The 22,734-nt window shown below is 39.2% G+C and overlaps 1 non-coding gene across 1 annotated transcript; it reads right to left on the reverse strand.

Annotated features, from left to right (window-relative positions):
- Positions 1–1,309: 1,309 nt before the first annotated feature.
- Positions 1,310–1,417, reverse strand: LOC130952640 (small nucleolar RNA R71). The gene has a single exon (XR_009074818.1). It is a non-coding gene; the product is annotated as a small nucleolar RNA R71 (small nucleolar RNA).
- Between the last annotated feature and the right edge of the window lie 21,317 nt (positions 1,418–22,734).

The following is a 22,734-nucleotide window of genomic DNA, read 5'->3' on the forward strand; positions in this document are numbered from 1 at the left end:
TCTTTTCAAATCTTTTTCAAAAATCAAATCTTTTTCATTTTTTTATTTTTGAAAATTTTAAAAATTGATTTTCAAAATCTTTTTCTTAATTTCATTTCATAATTTTCGAAAACTTCACTAACAATTAATGTGATTGATTCAAAAATTTGAAGTTTGTTACTTTCTTGTTAAGAAAGGTTCAATTTTTAAATTCTAGAATCATATCTTTTAGTTTCTTGTTAGTCAAGTAATCAATTTTAATTTTAAAAATCAAATCTTTCTAAATTTCTTTTTCAAAATAATTTTCAATCATATCTTTTCAATCATATCTTTTTTTAATCATATCTTTTTCAAATCATATCTTTTTCAAACTTTAATTTCAAAAATCTTTTCTAACTTCCTATCTTTTCAAAATTGATTTTCAAATCTTTTTCAACTAACTAATTGACTTTTTGTTTATTTTACTATTTCTTATCTTTTTCAAAACCACCAAACTACTTTTCTCTCTCTAATTTTCGAAAATCACCTTCCTCTTTTTCAAAAATCTTTCTAATTAGCTAATTGTTTCAAATTTTAATTTTAATTTTATTCCTTTTCTTAATTTTTGAATTTTCCTCTCTCTCTTTCTATTTATTTTATTTATTTACTAACAATTCTCTTCTCAAAATTCGAACCCCTCCCTTCTCTGTGTTCGAATTTTTCTTCTTCTTCCTTCATTCTTATTCTTCTACTCATATAAAGAAATCTCTATACTGTGACATAGATGATTCCTCTTCTTTTCTGTTCTCTTCTTTTTCATATGAGCAGAAGCAAGGATAAGGACATTCTTGTTGAAGCAGATCCTGAACTTGAAAGGACTCTGAAGAAGAAGCTAAGAGAAGTTAAAGCACAACAATCCAGAGAAAACCTTACAGAGAATCTCCAAAAAGAAAGAGACATGGCCGAACCCAACAACAATGCAAGGAAGATGCTTGGTGACTTTACTGCACCAAATTCTAACTTACATGGAAGAAGCATCTCAATCCTTGCCATTGGAGCAAACAATTTTGAGCTAAAGCCTCAATTAGTTTTTCTGATGCAATAGAATTACAAGTTTTATGGACTTCTATCAGAAGATCTTTTTCAGTTCTTAACTGAATTCTTGCAGATCTGTGATACTGTTAAGACCAATGTAGTTGATCCTGAGGTCTACAGGCTTATGCTTTTCCCTTTTGCTGTAAGAGACAATGCTAGAGTATGGTTGGACTCTCAACCTAAAGATAGCCTGAACTCTTGGGATAAGCTGGTCACGGCTTTCTTAGCCAAGTTATTTCCTCCTCAAAAGCTGAGTAAGCTTAGAGTGGATGTTCAAACTTTCAGACAAAAAGAAGGTGAATCCTTCTATGAAGCTTGGGAGAGATACAAGCAACTGACCAAAAAGTGTCCTTCTAACATGCTTTCAGAATGGACCATCCTGGATATATTCTATGATGGTCTGTCTGAATTGTCTAAGATGTCATTGGAACATTCTGCAGGTGAATTTATTCTCCTGAAGAAAATGCCTACAGAAGCTCAGGAACTCATTGACATGGTTGCAAATAACCAGTTCATGTACACTTTTGAAAGGAATCCTGTGAATAATGGGACGCCTCAGAGGAAGGGAGTTCTTGAAATTGATGCTCTAAATGCCATATTGGCTCAGAACAAAATGTTGACTCAGCAAGTCAATATGATTTCTCAGAGTCTGAATAGATTGCAAAATGCATCCAACAGTACTAAAGAAGCATCTTCTGAAGAAGAAGCTTATGATCTTGAGAACCCTGCAATGGCAGAGGTGAATTACATGGGTGAAGCCTATGGAAACACCTATAATCCCTCATGGAGAAATCATCCAAATTTCTCATGGAAGGATCAACAAAAGCCTCCACAAGGCTTTAATAATGGTAGAAGAAACATGTTTAGCAATAGCAAGCCTTTTCCATCATCCTCTCAGCAACAGACAGAGAATTCTAAGCAGAACCCCTCTAGCTTAGCAAACATAGTCTCTGATCTATCTAAGGCCACTCTGAGTTTCATAAATGAAACAAGGTCCTCCATTAGAAATTTGGAGGCATAAGTGGGCAAGATAAGTAAAAGAGTCACTGAAACTCCTCCTAGTACTCTCCCAAGCAATACAGAAGAGAATCCAAAAAGAGAGTGCAAGGCCATAACCTTACATGGTGTGGCCGAATGCACAGAGGAGGAGGAGGACGTGAATCCCAGTGAGAAAGACCTCATAGGACGTCCTCTGGACAAAAAGGAGTTCCCATTTGAGGAACCTAAGGAATCTGAGGCTCATCTAGAGACCATAGAGATTCCATTGAACCTGCTTCTACCATTTATGAGCTCTGATGAGTATTCCTCCTCTGAAGAGGATAAAGATATTAATGAAGAGCAAGTTGCTAAATACCTTGGAGCAATCATGAAGCTAAATACCAAGTTATTTGGTAATGAGACTTGGGAGGATGAACCTCCATTGCTCATTAATGAACTGAATGACTTGGTTAGGCAGACATTACCTCAAAAGAAACAGGATCCTGGTAAATTCTTAATTCCCTGTACCATAGGTACCATGACCTTTGAGAAGGCTCTGTGTGACTGATAAACCACTATTTTATGGTTTATATTGTGTTTAATTGTGTGGTTTTATCATGATCATTACCCACTTATTCATTAATTTAGCATGCATTTATATTTCCTTCCTGAAATTATTACATGATTGAAAACTACTTCTTAGAGACTTTTAATTATGCATTTTAATTCTCTGTTATTCCATTCGATGCCGTAAGCTGTGTGTTAAGTGTTTCAGGCTTTATAGGGCATGAATGAGTTGGAGATTGAAAAGGAAGCTAGCAAAAATGGAAGGAACACGAGAAATTGAGGAGATGACCAGCGAGAAGTGATGCGGCCGCATGGCTCACGCGTTCGCGCAAAAGAGGAGAAATCGCAGTGACGCGGCCGCATAGCTCACGCGACTGCGTGGATTGGAAAAGCACAAGTGACGCGGAAGCGTAGACGACGCGAACGCGTGGCAAGGAAAAACGCGAATGACGCGTCCGCATGGATGACGCGATCGCGTGACGTGCGCGATCTGCATAATCTGCAGAATTCACTGGGGGCCATTTTAGACCCTATTTTGACCCAGTTTTCGGCCCAGAACAGCAGACTAGAGCCAGAGAACATGCAGAAACCAGAACAACAATTCATTCTACAAAGTTTTAGTTTTAGATCTAGTTTTTACTCCTCCTCTAGGTTTTCTCTCTTGAGACATTGATAGTTCTTAGGATTTTATTTTTCTACCACTTTTGCATTGGGATACTGAGAAGAGTTATTACTTCATCAAGACTTCGTCATTCTAGTTCGTTTTCTTTACTTGGCTTTACTCTTCCATATCCTTTGCTTTGTTAATTTTACCATTGGAATATTTTTAGGATTATTTAATACAAGGATTATTTTTATTTTTAATTGATTATTTTGATTTTTATTTACAATGTCTTTCTTCAATTCCCTTTCATATGTTATGAATTTTACATTCACAATGAGTGAGTAGTTCCCTAACTTGATGGGGAGTTAATTGAAAGGAACCCTTGAGTTGGAAGGCTTAAAAGAAAGATTGTAATTGGGTTTATTGTTGGATTGCCCTCTAGTCACTAACACCAATCCCTTTTAATTAAGTGGGTTGCAACTTGTGAACGGACATAGCATTCCAACTTGTTTGACTTTCCCTTACCTAGTAAGAGATAACTAAACAGGATAACCTTTAATTATAAATCAATCTAGAGAGTAATCCAACAATAATGGGGCCTCCAACTAATCAACTCCCAGTCAAGGCTTTTATTTACATTATTCAAATTCTCCAATTTTATTTCCTGTTTACTCAACTCAAACCTTTTTGAAAACATCTGATTAATAAAATAGCACACTTTTCTACAACTCGTTGGGAGACGACCTGGGATTCATACTCCCAGTATTTTAATTTTAAACTTCTGTGACACCTTTCTAAATTGATAAGTGGATTTCTGGTGAGTTAAGAACTATACTTGCATCGTATATATTTTAATAATTTTTTAATTCACCAATTTCCGCCGCATCAATTTTTGGCGCCGTTGCTGGGGAGTTGCAATAGAGTGCTAAAGTTGTTAATTAGAATTTATTTATTTGCATTTTATTTTATTTTTGTCACTATGAGCTGTACGTTTCTTTCGTTAAATGACGCGTTCACTTCCTGATCCAAGCTTGCCAGTATTTGACCCTGAAATTGAAAGAACTCTTTCACGTATAAGGCAAGCTAGGCGTCGGTGACTCCTCTTTGAGGACGAACCTGAACCGTCATCTAAGGAAGAAACAAGCTCCCTCTCTACTGATCCAGTTCATTTACGTGCAGGTGACATGGCAGCACCCAGAAGAGTCACTATCCAGGAGGAAGGAGCCCCTGATTTTACGCTCCAACCATTCCAGGCACACCACCTAGCAGTAGCTGTAGATTTTGAAATAAAGTCTTCACTACTCAACTTGATGCCCAAGTTTCATGGCTTACCTGCTCAAGAGCCTATCAAGCATCTTAGAGATTTCCAGACCGCTTGTTCTACTGTTAAGCGTGATGGCACTGATGAAATCTCCATTCTGTTGAAAGCCTTCCCATTTTCTCTGGAGGGAAAGGCAAGAGAGTGGTACTACACTCAACCCGGAGCAACTGTTTCCAACTGGGATGCACTTAGGAGAGAGTTTCTGGATAAATTCTTTCCAGCTGAAGTTGCCGATAAGCTGAGGAAGGACATGTCTATGATCGTTCAGGATGAATCTGAGACCCTCTATGAATACTTGAAATGCTTCAATACTCTTCAAGATGCATGTCCCCATCATATGATTGACAAGATAGTGTTGCTCGGTTACTTTACACAGGGTTTAAAATCTCAAGATAGGATCACACTGGAAGGTGCTAGCAATGGTTCTATGAAAAAGTACAAGACTATGGAATGAGCATAGCAATTGATCAGCGACTTAGCTAACTCTACTAGGAATCATAGGCAGAGACAAAGTCGGTCAAGAGCTGTTGCAGAGGTATCCACTAGTAAAGAGACTGCTGCTATAGCTCAGAGCTTATGTGAAATGACTAACTTGCTGAAGCAGATGCAACTGAATCAACAACAACCTCAGCAAGTTCAGCCTTCTCCACCACAGCACAGCCAGCAGTTGGTTCCACAAAGAGTATGTGGAATCTGTGCAGATTACAGTCACTATACCGATGAGTGTCCGCAACTCCAACCAGAAAACAACACTGTAGCAGCCACTCATAACTTTCATGACTGCCCCCAATCAAGGGTACAATCAAGGTGGCAACTATAACCAAGGATGGTAGGATAACTCTAACCAAGGTTGGAGAGACAATTCTAACCAGGGTTGGAGGGACAATTATAACAGAGGAGGCAGAGATAACAATGGAAATCAGAGGTGGAATAACAATAACAACTTCAGGCAGCAGAATCAGAATCAGGCCTACAGAGCACCTCATCTCAGACAGCCTCAAAATTCTCAGCAAACCTCTCAGATCACTTATCCCTCTTCATCCCCTAATGATGAATTACTACAAGCCATTGATCGGAGACAACAGGCTATGGAAAATAACTTTAATGCAACTTTGAATGGTTTGAATTTTACTTTGCAAGCCTTTGTCTCACAGATTGGATCAATGAACAACTCCAACAACCAGTCCTCAAGCTCTGGTGGACTCCCCTCTCAACCATTACCCAACCCAAAGGGTGGCATTAATGCCATCACCCTAAGGTCTGGAACCACACTGCAGGAGAGGAATTAGGAGGAGTCAAGCCCACCAAAACACGCCTCAGCTGAAGAGGTAGTAGAAATAGATGATGTTGAAGAGGAAGAGGACATACAGGACATAGCTGAAGAAGAAGAAGCTCAACCACAGGAGAAAGCACCAAAAGGTGCAGACACTACAAAAAACACTACTCCCATTCCATTTCCACAACTTGCAAGGAAGCCCAGGAAGCAGTTGGAACCTGACCCCAAAATGGTAGAAATCTTCAAAAAGGTTGAGGTAACTGTTCCCCTTTTTGATGTCATTCAACAGGTACCTAAATATGCAAAGTTTCTAAAAGATTTGTGCATACATAAAGACAAAATTAATGAATTAGAAACTATTCCTTTAGGAAGTTCTATATCTGCTTTAATGGGAAATTTACCTGAAAAATGTAGTGACCCAGGTCCTTGTATAGTTAGTTGTACTATTGGTGGTGTAGTAATTTATGATTGCATGTGTGATTTAGGAGCATGTGTTAGTATAATGCCTTTATCTGTATATGATGTTTTGAGGCTCCCTCCCTTAAAAAGGTCGGCAGCTCATTTTGTGTTAGCAGATAAAAGCATTATTACAGTAGTTGGAGTTGCTGAAGATGTTTTAGTGAACATTAAAGGGCTCACATTCCCCACTGATTTTTATATCTTGGAGATGCCCCATAATGACTCAAATAAGCCATCATCAATCCTACTTGGGAGACCATTCCTGAAGACATCAAAATTCAAATTGGATGCTTTTTTAGGAACATACTCTTTTGAAATAGATGGCCGAATGGTAATCTTCAATCTGAATGGAGTCATAAATAACCCTCCAGAAGATCGTTCTATCTTCCAGTGTGACATCATAGATGAAACCGTAGCTGAAGTTCACCAGGAAGAGTTTGAGGATAAGTACATAGGACAAGGTCCAAGTGTGGGGAATTCCGAGGACGATGCAGTTCCAGACAATCCAGAGCCAGATCATGACCAGAAGTTGGAATTGAAACCCCTTCCTCCACACCTCAAATATGCTTACCTTGAGGACCAGTGGAAGTTTCCAGTTATTATTGCACAGGACCTCACTCCTGAACAGGAAGAGCAATTACTTAGTGTACTGAGGAAGCACAAGAAAGCAATTGGGTGGAGTTTGGCAGACATAGTAGGCATCAACCCTCAAGTATGTGAGCATAGAATATTTTTAGAAGAGGGAGCAAGACCTGTCCACCAACCCCAAAGAAAACTGAATCCCACTATTTTGGAAGTTGTCAAAAAGGAAGTGACCAAACTATTGGAAGCAGGTATGATCTATCCCATTTCAGACAGTGAATGGGTTAGCCCAGTACAAGTGGTGCCCAAGAAGTCTGGAGTCACTACAGTGAAGAATGAGCACGGAGAGCTCATAGCAACCAGAGTACAGAACGCTTGGAGAGTCTGCATTGATTATAGGCGTCTCAACCAAGCCACCCGTAAGGATCACTACCTTCTTCCATTCATTGATCAAATGCTAGATCGCCTATCAGGCAAATCACATTATTGCTTTTTAGATGGTTACACAGGCTATTTTCAGATTCATATAGCTCCTGAGGATCAGGAAAAGACTACCTTTACATGTCCTTTTGGGACTTATGCTTACAAGAGAATGCCCTTTGGCCTGTACAATGCACCATCCACTTTCTAAAGGTGCATGATGAGTCTTTTCTCTGATCTGATTGAGGACTGTATGGAGGTCTTTATGGACGATTTTAGCGTTTATGGTGATTCTTTTAACCTTTGCTTGGATAGTTTATCTAGAGTATTAGATAGATGTGTCAACACGAACCTTGTATTAAATTTTGAAAAATGTCATTTTATGGTAAAACAAGGGATTGTACTAGGACATGTTGTATCTAACACTGGCATTTCTGTAGACCCAACAAAGGTGAATGTTATTTCTAGTTTACCTTACCCCTCCTCTGTGAGGGAAGTCCGTTCGTTCCTTGGCCATGCAGGTTTTTACAAGAGATTTATTAAGGACTTTAGTAAGGTAGCACTTCCCTTATCCAGATTACTGCAGAAGGATATTGAGTTCGAGTTCAGTGAGGATTGCAAACAAGCGTTTGATAAGCTAAAGACCGACCTGACTCAAGCTCCAATTGTGCGAGGACCTGACTGGAGTCAGCCGTTTGAAATCATGTGCGATGCTTCCAACCATGCAGTAGGAGCAGTGCTAGCTCAACGTGAAGGTAAGGATCCTTTTGTTATTGCTTATGCATCTAAGACTTTAGACGCTACCCAGTCCAATTATACTACTACTGAGAAAGAGCTTCTCGCTATTGTTTTTGCTCTGGATAAATTCCGAGCTTATTTACTTGGTACTAGAGTAGTAGTGTATTCGGACCATGCAGCTTTAAAGTATCTATTAGCTAAAAAGGAGTCCAAACCAAGGCTCATACGTTAGATACTGCTATTACAAGAATTTGATTTAGAAATAAAGGATAGGAGTGGTAACCAGAATCTAGTGGCAGACCACTTGAGTCACCTTGAACACATTAAGGATGATTTCACTCCTATAGATGATAATTTTCCATTTGATAACCTGCAAGCAGTATCCGAGGTAGTTCCTTGGTACGCACCTGTAGCTAATTATCTAGTTAGCCGCACATTTCCTCCACACTTTTCTAAGCATCAAAGAGACAAGTTGAAAAGCGAGTCTAAATATTATATATGGGATGACCCATATTTATGGAGATGTGGCGCTGATCTGGTAATTAGACGTTGTGTGCCTCAATCAGAATTCCAGTCCATTTTAGAGGCCTATCACTCATTTGAGAGTGGAGGACATTTTGGCCTTCAAAGAACAGTTAGAAAGATCTTAGACTGTGGATTCTGGTGGCCTACTCTTTTTAGAGACGCTGCTGAGTTTTGTAAATCTTGTCTCCCATGCCAAAAATTTGGTAATATATCTAGGAGGGATGAGATGCCTCAACAAATTATGCTTTTCTGTGAAATTTTTTATGTTTGGGGAATTGACTTCATGGGTCTATTTCCAAATTTTAATGGTTATTTTTATATATTGTTAGCTGTGGATTACGTTTCCAAATGGGTGGAAGCAATTACTACCCGCACTGATGATGCTAACACTGTTGTTTTCTTTGTGAGAAATCATATCATTTGCCACTTTGGATCACCACGAGCAATCGTGAGCGATAAAGGCACCCATTTTTGTAACAGGAGACTAACAGGATTAATGAAGAAGCATGGGATAATTCATAAGGTTGCAACAGCATACCATCCTCGGACCAATGGGCAAGCCGAGGTGTCAAACAGAGAGATCAAGCGTATCTTGCAGAAGATCGTCAAACCTCATAGAAAAGACTGGAGCACTAGGCTACAAGATGCACTATGGGCATATAGGACAGCATATAAAACACCCATTAGGATGAGTCCTTTCCGCTTAGTTTATGAAAAAGCTTGTCATCTCCCAGTTGAAGTAGAGCACAAAGCCTTTTGGGCAGTCAAGGAGTGCAACATGGGAATTGAGAAAGCCAGAGCTGAAAGGAAGTTGCAACTGCAAGAACTGGAGAGCCTTCACCTAGAAGCTTATGAGAACTCAAGAATATACAAGGAGAAGATGAAGGCTGTACATGATCAGCACATCAAGAGCAAAGAGTTCCAACCTGGGGATTTGGTCCTCCTTTACAAATCTCGACTGAGGCTCATGCCAGGCAAGTTGAGATCAAGATGGGAAGGTCCATACAGAATAGAGAAGGCCGAACCATATGGAGTTTATCACCTAAGCCATCCTTCAAGCTCTGAACTTATCAAAGTTAATGGACAACGTCTGAAGCTGTACCATGGCGAGAAGATGCAGAAAAACAAAGAACTTGAGATCTTCCTCTTGGAAGATCCCCATATGGCAAAAGATTGAGCTAGTGGAACGTCCAACTTACGGACGTTAAAGCAAAGTGCTAGGTGGGAGACAACCCACCATGGTATGATCATTTTTTTCTTCATTTTTAGTTTTTTTCTACTTAATAACTCTTCTCTTTATCAGCATATTTTGTGCATCTGCATTTGCATACTTTTTCAAAAAAAAATTGCCATGCGACGCGACCGCATCAGCGACGTGTCCGCGTCGGAAGGAAAGGCGAGAAAATAAAAACGAACAGAGAGTCACGCTGGTGCGTGGCTGGAGGCGTGCCAGTGGCACAAATCATCCCACGCGACCGCGTCGATGACGCGTCCGCGTCATAGGGGAATAATGGCCTCCCACGCGACCGCGTGCCCTACGCGGCCGCGTGACTTGATTTTCGACATAAAAAGGGGTGCACAACGAATTATTGTGCGAGAGTGGCGTTGGATTGGTGCTAGACGCACAATCCATATCACGCGACCGCGTCGCCGACGCGTCCGCGTTATTCCTTTCTGAAGCCCACTCACGAGATCGCATGCCCCACGCGATCGCATCACCCCAAATTTGGCAAATGTATAATTTCGAATAGAGAGTTGTGCAGGCGCGAGGCTGCACTCGCGCCAGAAGCACAATATGGGTCACGCGACCACGTGACCGACGCAACCGCGTCCCCTGAACTAAAGCACAATCACGCAAACGCGTGCCCCACGCAGCCGCGTCGCTTGCGCCGCACAGCTCAACCTGAATTGCCAAAATATCTTATCTTTCTCTTCTCCAAATCCTAATTTTTCTTTTCCCTCCTTATTTCTTCCTTTTCCCTTCTTCCTTCCATCTCACCTTTCACTCTCTCTCTTTCTCACCTCCATTAACAAGGTTTTATTTTCTTCTTCCCTCCTTCCTTTTCTATCATTCTTCTTATTTTATATGTTATTTTCTTTTCTTTTTCTTTTCATTATCCATATTTTCTTTCTTCTTCTTTTCTTTTTACATGGTGTTGGAAATTTATTTGAGTCATTATTCCTCATTATATGCTTGTGGATTATTGCATATTATTTGGCAATTATATATTATTTTCTTGAAAGGGTTGCTTGCATGTTTGCTTTAATACTTTCTATACCTTATTTACCATGCATGCTATGTGTTTGTGAAAAAGCCCATATGGCATTATGCACTTCTCTATTATACTTCCTACTATTCAAAGCATGTTTTTCACAAATTCCCTTTACTATTTTATTAATTGTATTTAATTGTCAATACAAAGGCGATAGTTTGTTACAAAGTGATGCTTGATCTATGCTACTCATGTCCTTGCCAGCATGCCAATAATCATCTTGCATCTACTTACCCTATCATGCACTTGTTCTATTTCCTTTAATGATCTTTTCACATGTTGTCATGACCATGTGTTTATTTCATTCATCTTTACCGTGCACTGATTATCACTCACTCACTCCCCCTCCTTCCTTTATCTCTTTGGATTTAACTTACTTTCTCTTTCCTTTTTTCAGAATGGCCACCAAGAAAGGCAAAGAGAAAGCTACCCCTAAACCCACAGCAAGGAGAGGAACGAAGAGAGCATTAGTGGCAGAGCCTTCTTCAACTGCAGTCAAGCCCTCAACAAAAAGAATTAAAAGGATTATCAAGGTTGATGAAAAGGAGAGAGCCTTCCCGGCCAAGGACACTGCACGATTCCCAAATTGCTACTGTGAGCAGATGTTTCCTATTCTGGCAGCTCGAAATTACAACAATGAACACCTTCTTATCCTTCCGCCTCGTATTGCTGAATTTGTTGAGCCACAAATTTCACAAAGACATTGAGGATTCTTACAGAGACAGCCACGACAGGTTAATCTTTCTTGGGTTGTTGAGTTCTACTCCAACTTTCACCTGCCGACTCTGTAGTCCGTCTATTTACGCCAGAAGCAAGTCTCTATTACAGAAGAGGCTATACAGCAAGCCTTAGATCTCCCAGCTGCTCCAGAAGGATTGGACGCCTTTCAGAAAGCCGCAATCAAGCGCCAGGCATACACCTTTGACTGGGATGCTGTTCTCAGAGTTATCGCTCGACCTGGCAGTAAATGGATCTTCGGATACCATCATTCTCGTCCTAAGGGAATCTCGGCTTCTGCACTCACCTTAGAGGCTCACGTATGGGCACAGATTATGTCCCATTACGTCTTCCCGAGTACTCATGAGTCCTCCTTCACAGCAGACATGGCCGTTCTACTATGGTGCATCCTCACAGACCAGCCTCTTAATTTACCAAGACATATCTGGAATGCTATGGAACATGTACAAATCATGGGCAACCTACCTTTCCCCGCATTGGTCTCTGATCTTATCTCAGCAGCCGGAGTATCCTACAGAGCTGGAGACACCAAAGCCATTCTTCTACGGGATGATCAGTATGTCCCTAATGGGAGATATCTCAGGCCACAACTTGCCACTACCAGCTAGTCCACAGAGGACGCTGCAGCTCCTCCCCCATCTACTAGTCAGCTGCTGCATCAAATACTGAAGCGGTTGGAAGCACACGAAAAGAAAGCCAAGCTTTGAGAGCGCCGCAACCAACGCCGTTTCAACTACCTCAAGGAGCTCCTCACAGGCAATCATAGACCCGATGACAATCCAAGCACTCCGGACTCCACTTTCTTCACCAGCACAGGAAGCCATGATGGCCCCGACTGTGGAGACGCTGCCACCAGCCCACCATTGTTCCTGACAGATGGCACCGAGGACGGTGCAAAGCCTTAAGTGTGGGGAGGTCGGTCAGTACCTGACTTCCGGAGGTAATTTCTCTTCCCTAGCACCAATAAATTAGGATATTTTAGTTAGATTTTCTTTCTTTTATAGAATAGGATAAATTGCATAGTAATAGGATAGTTGCATACATGTTCTACTTGATTGAAAAGACAATAAGTTTCTTCTAAAAAGCTATCTTTGGAACAAAATTTCACTAATTTTAATCAAAACTCTTATGTTAAAATTGCTTGAAGTTGTATTTGGAACATGATTTTTGAGCTAAAGAACACACAACATGTGAAAAATTTGAGCCTTTATGCATGGTTACATTATTTAACCATAATTATTTTATTCTTGTGTGTTTACTTCTCTATGATTGTAATCTATATTTTGTTTCATCCTATATGTCCAATATTTATTATGTTTATATGCTTGCATGTGATTGAGGCCACTATTTGTTTAAACTCACTTATCCAAATTAAGCCTACCTTTTTCAATTACCTTTGTTAACCACTTTGAGCCTTTAAATCCCATTTATTTTATATTTTACCACATTACTAGCCTTAAGCAGAAAAACAATTGTATATCCCAAATTGAATCTTTGGTTAGCTTAAGATAGAATTGTGTATGCTAGTTAAGTATGGGAAATTGTGGGAACAAAAGTTATTAAGGGAATGTGTCATGATAATACAATGGGAATTTGGATACCTACTCATGTGAAACTATAAGAATTAAAAATCTATGTGCATTGATAAGCTATATTTATTTTTATGTCTATAAAAAAAATCAATAAATAAATAAGGGGACAAAATTACCCCAATGCTAAATTAAAAATTCAAAGATCAATGCACATATGATAAAATTAATACATGAGTATGGAATGTAAAAGGGAATTCTGGGTAGCTAGGTATAAATTCTAAAGTTATATAAAATATATAGGTTGGGTTAAAGCTGGGTTAATTAAAGATTCAATTTATAAGCTCACTTAACCATATATGTATCCCTATCCTTACTTTGGCCCCATTACAACCTTGAAAAGACCTCATGATGTTTGCATTGGCATATTAACTGTTGTTGATTGGTTAGGAGAAAAACAAAAGTTAGAGAGCATGATTAGAGAAGGATAGAGTGATTACCCTATACACTAGAGAGATTAGAGCGTACATACATCATCAGTGAGGGTTCAATGCTTGAATTTCCATGTTCCCTACTTTCATGAGCTATCTTCTTGCACTTTTATCTGTCTTACTGTATAATGATAGAATTAGTGGAATTTGATTTGTAATTGTTTTGAAGAGCTTATTTACTTTTGATCAAGTGAGCAAGAATCATATAGTTGCATTCATATATATAGGTTGCATTGCATGAGTTTCTACATGTTCATACTTATTTATCTTATCTCCTTCAATTAAGCATGAGGACATGCTAATGTTTAAGTGTGGGGAGGTTGATAAACCACTATTTTATGGTTTATATTGTGTTTAATTGTGTGGTTTTATCATGATCCTTACCCACTTATTCATTAATTTAGCATGCATTTATATTTCCTTCCTGAAATTATTACATGATTGAAAACTGCTTCCTAGAGACTTTTAATTATGCATTTTAATTCTCTGTTATTCCATTCGATGCCGTAATTTGTGTGTTAAGTGTTTCAGGCTTTATAGGGCATGAATGAGTTGGAGATTGAAAAGGAAGCTAGCAAAAATGGAAGGAACACGAGAAATTGAGGAGATGACCAGCGAGAAGTGACGCGGCCGCATGGCTCATGCGTTCACGCGAAAGAGGAGAAATCACAGTGACACGGCTGCATGGCTCACGCGACCGCGCGGATTGGAAAAGCACAAGTGACGCGGAAGTGTGGACGACGCGAACGCGTGGCAAGGAAAAACGCGAATGACGCGTCCGCATGGATGACGCGATCGCGTGACGTGCGCGATCTGCATAATCTGCAGAATTTGCTGGGGGCCATTTTGGACCCTATTTTGACCCAATTTTCGGCCCAGAACAGCAGACTAGAGCCAGAGAACATGCAGAAACCAGAACAACAATTCATTCTACACAGTTTTAGTTTTAGATCTAGTTTTTACTCCTCCTCTAGATTTTCTCTCTTGAGACATTGATAGTTCTTAGGATTTTATTTTTCTACCACTTTTGCATTAGGATACTGAGAAGAGTTATTACCTCAACAAGACTTCGTCATTTTAGTTCGTTTTCTTTACTTGGCTTTACTCTTCCATATCCTTTGCTTTGTTAATTTTACCATTGGAATATTTTTAGGATTATTTAATACAAGGATTATTTTTATTTTTAATTGATTATTTTGATTTTTATTTACAATGTCTTTCTTCAATTCCCTTTCATATGTTATGAATTTTACATTCACAATGAGTGAGTAGTTCCCTAACTTGATGGGGAGTTGATTGAAAGGAACCCTTGAGTTGGAAGGCTTAAAAGAAAGATTGTAATTGGGTTTATTGTTGGATTGCCCTCTAGTCACTAACACCAATCCCTTTTAATTAAGTGGGTTGCAACTTGTAAACGGACATAGCATTTGTAAAACCCGGTTAATTAACGGCTAATTAACCCATAAATGAGAATTTATTCTAGAAAGCCCAAAATGTGATTTTTATGGCTAAATGTGATAGAGGAGATTGAGACGAGAATTTTGGTACCAATTTTATAGAATTCGGACCAAGATTGGACCGAACGGGCCAAACCGGGCCAACCGGACCCAAAGTGGGCCCTTGGCCCAACATAACTAAACCAAAACCCTAGTTTTCAGCACTCTCTCTCCTCACTTATCACTCAAAAACGCTGAAATGGAGGCCATGGAGGGGAGAACTCTCTCTCAAGTTCTTTCTCTCACTTGATCTTCAAACCACCATAACTTTTGATCTAGAGCTCCGATTGCCGCACCGTTTGCGGCCACGCGTTCACCGCAGATAGCTCTACAAAACCCATACAATTAATCTTGAGATAAGCCACGTTTTGCTCTTCGAAATTCCAGCCTTGTTTTCGAGTTTTATGAGCAAAAATATTGAGATTTTGGGCTCTTTGATGTTATAGGACCCAACTCTCTTGAAGGAGAAGGCTAATCTTGTCTCCTTGGACCTTGGGTGTGGTAAGATTCTCAACCCTAGTGTAATTTGTTGTTCTATGATGTTTAGGTATTGAGATCTTGTGTATGGGTATGATGATTGTGGCTTAAGTTGTGTATATGTGAATATTAGAGCTTGATTGGTGATTTTGAAAAGTTTGAAAAAGGGATTTGGTGGTGAAAAATCTGTTCTTGGAGGCTTTGAGGCCTTGAGAGCTTAACCGACAGATGATATCATCAGCCACTAGGGACAAGCATTCATCATATGCATACTATATGAATTGTTGAGATTGCCTATTTTACTGCATATTACTTGCTAATTGTCTAAATGTCTTATTTGTTCCTACTTGTATATTTCTTGTCTGATATAACTGTGTTTGCTACATTATACTCCTGCTGGTGGTTGGGAGGTGTGAAGGATTTGGAAAAGGGAAGTATTAGTTAGACTGAAGAATCTTTAGTCAGATGCCCTTTATGGTTTAGCTTGTTTATAAGCTTTGAATTATCTGGAGGAAGTTCTAGGATTGCCTTCGGCTTTCCTCTATTATTATGTATTATATATGTGGAAGCTGTTACCATGCTGGGGACCTCTGGTTCTCACCCATGCGGATTTTGTGGTTTTCAGATGCAGGACGTGAGGTTTCCCGCTGAGGCATGCTGGAGACTTTTAGATTTGCGAAGATCCTTTGTTCTCGGGACTATGTTTTGGTTTATATGTTTTACTTAGATACTTTTATCTCCATTAAACAATACAAACTGTGATGACTCCTCTCATGGGAGAATTTTGGAGAATAGGTTTTATGTATTTGTGTCCCTTTGGGTTTCCTTTGGGGTTTTCCTTATTTTATCATATGCATATATTGCTATGCTCGGACCGGTTATCTTCGCAGCCGGATTTAGAGTCTTGATATTCCTGTTTTTGACACTCCTTTGTATATATATAATCTCGCATTGGTTTATCCTTGTTCATTACGTTATCGATCAGAGTGTTGCGCTTTTGAGTTACGATATTTGTTTACCCCTTTTTCTACAAAGGCTCCTAGTTATAATCAATCATTCATACTACTATACTTACTAAATTTTTATTTTAGAGGTCGTAATACCTTGCCATCTCTGAATTATGACTTAAGCATAAGACTCTGTATGGTAGGGTGTTACAGCATTCCAACTTGTTTGACTTTCCCTTACCTAGTAAGAGATAACTAAACAGGATAACCTTTAATTATAAATCAATCTAGAGAGTAATCCAACAATAACGGGGCCTCCCACTAATCAACTCCCAGTCAAGGCTTTTATTTACATTATTTAAATTTTCCAATTTTATTTCCTGTTTACTCAACTCAAACCTTTTTGAAAACATCTGATTAATAAAATAGCACACTTTTCTGCAACTCGTTGGGAGACGACCTGGGATTCATACTCCCAGTATTTTAATTTTAAACTTCTGTGACACCTTTCTAAATTGATAAGTGGATTTCTGGTGAGTTAAGAACTATACTTGTAACGTATATATTTTAATAATTTTTTAATTCACCAATTTCCGCCGCATCAGTGACCTGGGATCAGGCATAAACTTAATGCCACTCTCTGTAATGGAGAAACTGGGAATCTTTGAGGTACAGGCTGCCATATTCTCATTAGAGATGGTAGACAAATCCATGAAAAAGGCTTATGGACAGGTAGAGGACATGCTAGTAAAGGTCAAAGGCCTTTACATCCCTGCTAATTTCATAATCCTAGACACTGGAAAGGATGAGGGTGAATCCATCATCCTTGGAAGACCCTTCCTAGCCACAACAAAAGCTGTGATTGATGTGGATAGAGGAGAGTTGATCCTTCAATTGAATGAGGACAACCTTGTGTTTATAACTCAAGGATCTCCCTCTGTAACCATGGAGAGGAAGCAAGAAAAGCTTCTCTCAATGTAGAGTCAAACAAAGCCCCCACAGTCAAACTCTAATTTTGGTGTTGGGAGGCCACAACCAAAATCTAAGTTTGGTGTTGAACCCTCACATTCAAACTCTAAGTTTGGTGTTAGAAGGTCCCAACAATGCTCTGAACATCTGTGAGGCTCTATGAGAGCTCACTGTCAAGCTATTGACATTAAAGAAGTGCTTATTGGGAGGCAACCCAATTTTATTTATCTATGTATTTTCCTTTTTTTAGGTTGATGATCATGTAGAGTCACAAAAACAAATGCAAAATTTAAGAAAAATAAAAAATAGCATTAAAAATAGCACACCCTGGAGGAGAGACTTACTGGCATTTAAATGCCAGTAAGGGTAGCAGAATGGGCGTTTAACGCCTAGTCTGGCACCATTCTAGGTGTTAAACGCCAGAAATAAGCACCAGATTGGCGTTAAACACCAGAAATAGGCTACAATCTGGCGTTAAACACCAGAAACAGGTTGCATCCTGGCGTTGAACGCCGGAAAAGGAATAAAAGCTGGCGTTTAACGCCAGAAACAAGCAGCAGTCTGGCGTTAAACGCCAGGATTGCACAGCAAGGGTGTTTTGTATGCCTAATAAGAGCAGGGATGATACATCCTTGACCCCTCAGGATTTGTGGACCCCACAGGATCCCCACCTACCCTACCTCTCTCTCTCTCACTCACCAATCAAACCATACCCTCTTCCCTATATTCTCTTCACCAATCACCTCCATACCTCTTCCCCAAAAACCCCACCCACCTCACTTTAAAATGTCAAACACTTTTCCCTCCCAAACCCAACCCTAATGACTAAAACCCAACCCTCCCCTCACCCCTATATAAACCCCTCACTACTCCTTCATATTCACACAACACATACACATTTCCACCATCTTGGCCGAATTCACTTATCCCTCCATCTCCTCCATTTTTCTTCTTCTTCCCCTTCTTTCTTTCTTCTTTTACTCGGGGACGAGCAAACCTTTTAAGTTTGGTGTGTTAAAAGTATTTGCTTTTTTTATTTTTCCATAACCATTTATGGCACCTAAGGCCGGAGAAACCTCTAGAAAGAGGAAAGAGAAGGCAAAAGCTTCCACCTTTGAGTCATGGGAGATGGAGAGATTCATCTCAAAGGTCCATCAAGACCACTTCTATGAAGTTGTGGCCAAGAAGAAGGTGATGCCTGAGGTCCCTTACATGCTCAATAAAAATGAGTATCCAGAGATCCGACATGAGATCCGAAAAAGAGGTTGGGAAGTTCTTACCAACTCCATTCAACAAGTCAGAATATTAATGGTTCAAGAGTTCTATGCCAATGCATGGATCACTAGGAACCATGATCAAAGTATGAACCCGAATCCAAAGAAATGGTTTACAATGGTTCGAGGGAAATACTTAGATTTTAGTCCGAAAAATGTAAGGTTGGCGTTCCACTTGCCAATAATGCAAGAAAACGCACGTCCCTACACTAGAAGGGTCAACTTTGATCAAAGGTTTGACCAAGTCCTCATGGATATATGTGTGGAAGGAGCTCAATGGAAAAGAGACTCAAGAGGCAATCCGGTTCAATTGAGAAGATCGGACCTTAAGCCTGTGGCTAGAGGATGGTTGGAGTTCATCCAACGCTCTATCATTCCTACTAGCAACCGATCTGAAGTGACTATGGATCGGGCCATCATGATCCATAGTATCATGATTGGGGAGAAAGTGGAAGTTCATGAGATCATACCTTTAGAACTCTACAAGGTGGCTGACAAGTCCTCCACTTTGGCAAGGTTAGCCTTTCCTCATCTCATTTGTCACCTATGCAATTTGGCTGGGATTAACATAGAAGGAGACATCCTCAATGAAGAGGACAAGCCCATCACCAAAAAGAGGATGGATGATGATTGGATTTTTGATGGTTTAGAATTTTACAAATGAATTCTCGTTGCAAGTATAGTTTCTAAACCAACAATAATCCTTTCATACAAAAGATTGTTTGTCACAAGTAACAAACCCCTAATTTTATAAACCGAAGTATTCAAACCTCGGGTCGTTCTCCCTAGGAATTACAATAAAGTGTCTTGCTATTGGTTATGAGTTATTTTTTGGGGGTTTTGATAAGAAACATGAAAGATAAATGGCAAGAAAGTAAACTAATGGCTAAAAAGGTCTTGGCAAGGGTTGGTGGTCAAGGATCTCTATCCTAATCACTAACCACAATATGAGAATTGGCAAGGATTAATCTCATTAAATCATCCTCTAACTAGTAGTAAAGGAAAGTCAAATGAGCTATATCAATCCTAGTCCATAAGTCCTAACTCTCCACTAATTCAATTAGTGAGAACTAGAGTCAATGGCTCCCAATCATCAATCACTTGGACATTAGTAACTCAAGAGGTCCTAAGTTACCTTTCCAAGCCAAGAGTATAAAATCCTACTCTAAAATCCAACCAAGCATTTCATCAAACACTTGGAAGGCATAAAAGAAAAACATAGTAAATCAACAACAAGAACAAAATCTAACAACAATTATTGAAAGGAATTAACAACACAAATCAAAAGGAACACAATTATTATGATTTACCTTGAATTGAATTGAAAGAGAAAGGAAGGAACAAAAGTGGATCTACAACAAAGTATAAGAACAACATAAAGGAAATCACAACAAAAGAATAGAGGAAAATGAATGTAACTACAAGGAATTGATGTGTAGAAGTAGAAGAAAGCAAGGATTAAAACCTAGATCTAAGAACTAAACCTAATCCTAATTCTAGAGAGAAGTGAGAGCTTCTCTCTCTAGAAACTACTTCTAAACTAATCCTAAACTAATGGTAACTAACCTATGTTTCCCTCTTCACTCCTTGGGTTAAATAGCATCAGAAATGAGTTGGATTGGGCCCACAAGGCTTTAGAATTCGCTGGCCACGTTTTGCTTTAAGTGAACCAGGTGGCAGCAACGGCGCGTGCGCGCCACCATACGTGTAGCAACTATGGCAAATCTTATATCGTTTCGAAGCCCCGGATGTTAGCTTTCTAATCCAACTGGAACCGCATCATTTGGATCTCTGTAGCTCAAGTTATGGTCGTTTAAGTGGGAAGAGGTCGGCTTGACAGCTTTCCGGTTCTTTCATTTCTTCATAGTTCTCCAACTTTTCATGCTTCTTTCTTCATTCCCTTGATCCAATCTTTGCCTCCTAAACCTTAAATCACTTAACAAACATATCAAGGCATCTAATGGAATCAAGGAGAATTAGATTTAGCTATTTTAAGACCTAAAAAGCATGTTTTCACTCTTAAGTACAATTAAATGAGAAGTTATAAAACCATGCTATTTTAATGGATAAATGTGGGTAAAAGGTTATAAAATCCCCTAAAATCAATACAAGATAAACCCTACAAATGGGGTTTATCAATGGAGCAAACAAGAGAGCCCATTCATGGACCTCAACAAGAGCATGAAGAAGATCCTCATCAAGAAATCCCTGAGATGCCTCAAGGGATGCAATTTTCTCCACACAACTATTGGGAGCAACTCAACACCTCTTTGGAAGGCTTGAGTTACAACATGGACCAACTAAGGGTGGAGCACCAAGAGCACTCCATCATTCTCCATGAGATTAGAGAAGATCAAAGAGCTATGAGGGAGGAGCAACAAAGGCAAGGAAGAGACATAGAGGAGCTTAAGCGTTCCATTGGTTCTTCAAGAGGAAGACGCCACCCTTACTAAGGTGGACTCATTCCTTAATCTTATTGTCTATTTATTTTTCTGTTTTCGATTTTTATGCTTATTGTGTCATCTATGTTTGTGTCTTCATTACATGATAATTAGTGTCTATGTCTTAAAGCTATGAATAACTCCATGAATCCTTCACCTTTCTTAAATGAAAAATGTGCTTAATTACAAAAGAACAAGATGTACTTGGATTTCAAATTTTATCTTGAAATTAGTTTAATTATTTTGATGTGGTGGCAATACTTTTTATTTTCTGAATGAATACTTGAACAGTGTATATTTTTTATAGTGAAGTTCATGAATGTTAAAATTGTTGGCTCTTGAAAGAATGATGAACAAAGAGAAATGTTATTGATAATTTGAAAAATCATGAAATTGATTCTTGAAGCAAGAAAAAGTAGTGAAAAAAAAGTAGCAAAAAATGGCAAAAAAAAAGAAAGAAAGAAAAAGAAAAAGCAAGCAGAAAAAGCCAATAGCCCTTAAAACCAAAAGGAAAAGGTAAAAAGGATCCAAGGCTTTGAGCATCAGTGGATATGAGGGCCCAAGGAAATAAAATCCAAGCCTAAGCAGCTAAATCAAGCTGTCCCTAACCATGTGCTTGTGGCATGAAGGTCCAAGTGAAAAGCTTGAGGCTGAGTGGCTAAAGTCGTGATCCAAAGCAAAAAGAGTGTGCTTAAGAACTCTGGACACCTCTAACTAGGGACTTTAGCGAAGCTGAGTCACAATCTGAAAAGGTTCACCCAGTTCTGTGTCTGTGACATTTATATATCCGGTGGTAATACTGGAAAACAAAGTGCTTAGGGCCGCAGCCAAGACTCATAAAGTAGCTGTGTTCAAGAATCAACATACTTAACTAGGAGAATCAATAACACGATCTAGAATTCTGAGTTCTTATAGATGCTAATCATTATGAACTTCAAAGGAAAAACTGAGATGCCAAAACTGTTTAGAAGCAAAAAATTACTAGCCCCACTCATCTAATTGGGACTAAGTTTCATTGATATTGTGAGATTCATTGTATATTCTCTTCTTTTTATCCTATTTGATTTTCAATTGCTTGGGGACAAGCAACAATTTAAGTTTGGTGTTGTGGTAAGTGGATAATTTATACGCTTTTTGGCATTATTTTTGCATAGTTTTTAGTATGATTTAGTTAGTTTTTAGTATATTTTTATTAGTTTTTTTAAGCAAAGTTCACAATTCTGGAGTTTACTATGAGTTTGTATGTTTTTTTGTGATTTCAGGTATTTTCTGACTGAAATTGAGGAACCTGAGCGAAAATCTGATTCAGAGGCTGACAAAGGACTGTTGATGCTGTTGGATTCTGACCTCCCTACAGTCGAAATGGAATTTTTGGAGCTACAAAAGTCCAAATGGCGCGCTCTTAACTGCGTTGGAAAGTAGACATCCAGGGCTTTCTAGCAATATATAATAGTCCATACTTTGCCCGAGTTTAGATGACGCAACAGAAAGCTGGCGTTAAACGCCAGCTTTCTACCCTATTCTGGCGTTAAACGCCAGAAACAAGTTACAAACTGGCGTTTAACTCCAAGGAAGA

This window comes from Arachis stenosperma, chromosome 9 (assembly GCF_014773155.1).
Source record: "Arachis stenosperma cultivar V10309 chromosome 9, arast.V10309.gnm1.PFL2, whole genome shotgun sequence".
Taxonomy (NCBI): domain Eukaryota; kingdom Viridiplantae; phylum Streptophyta; class Magnoliopsida; order Fabales; family Fabaceae; genus Arachis; species Arachis stenosperma.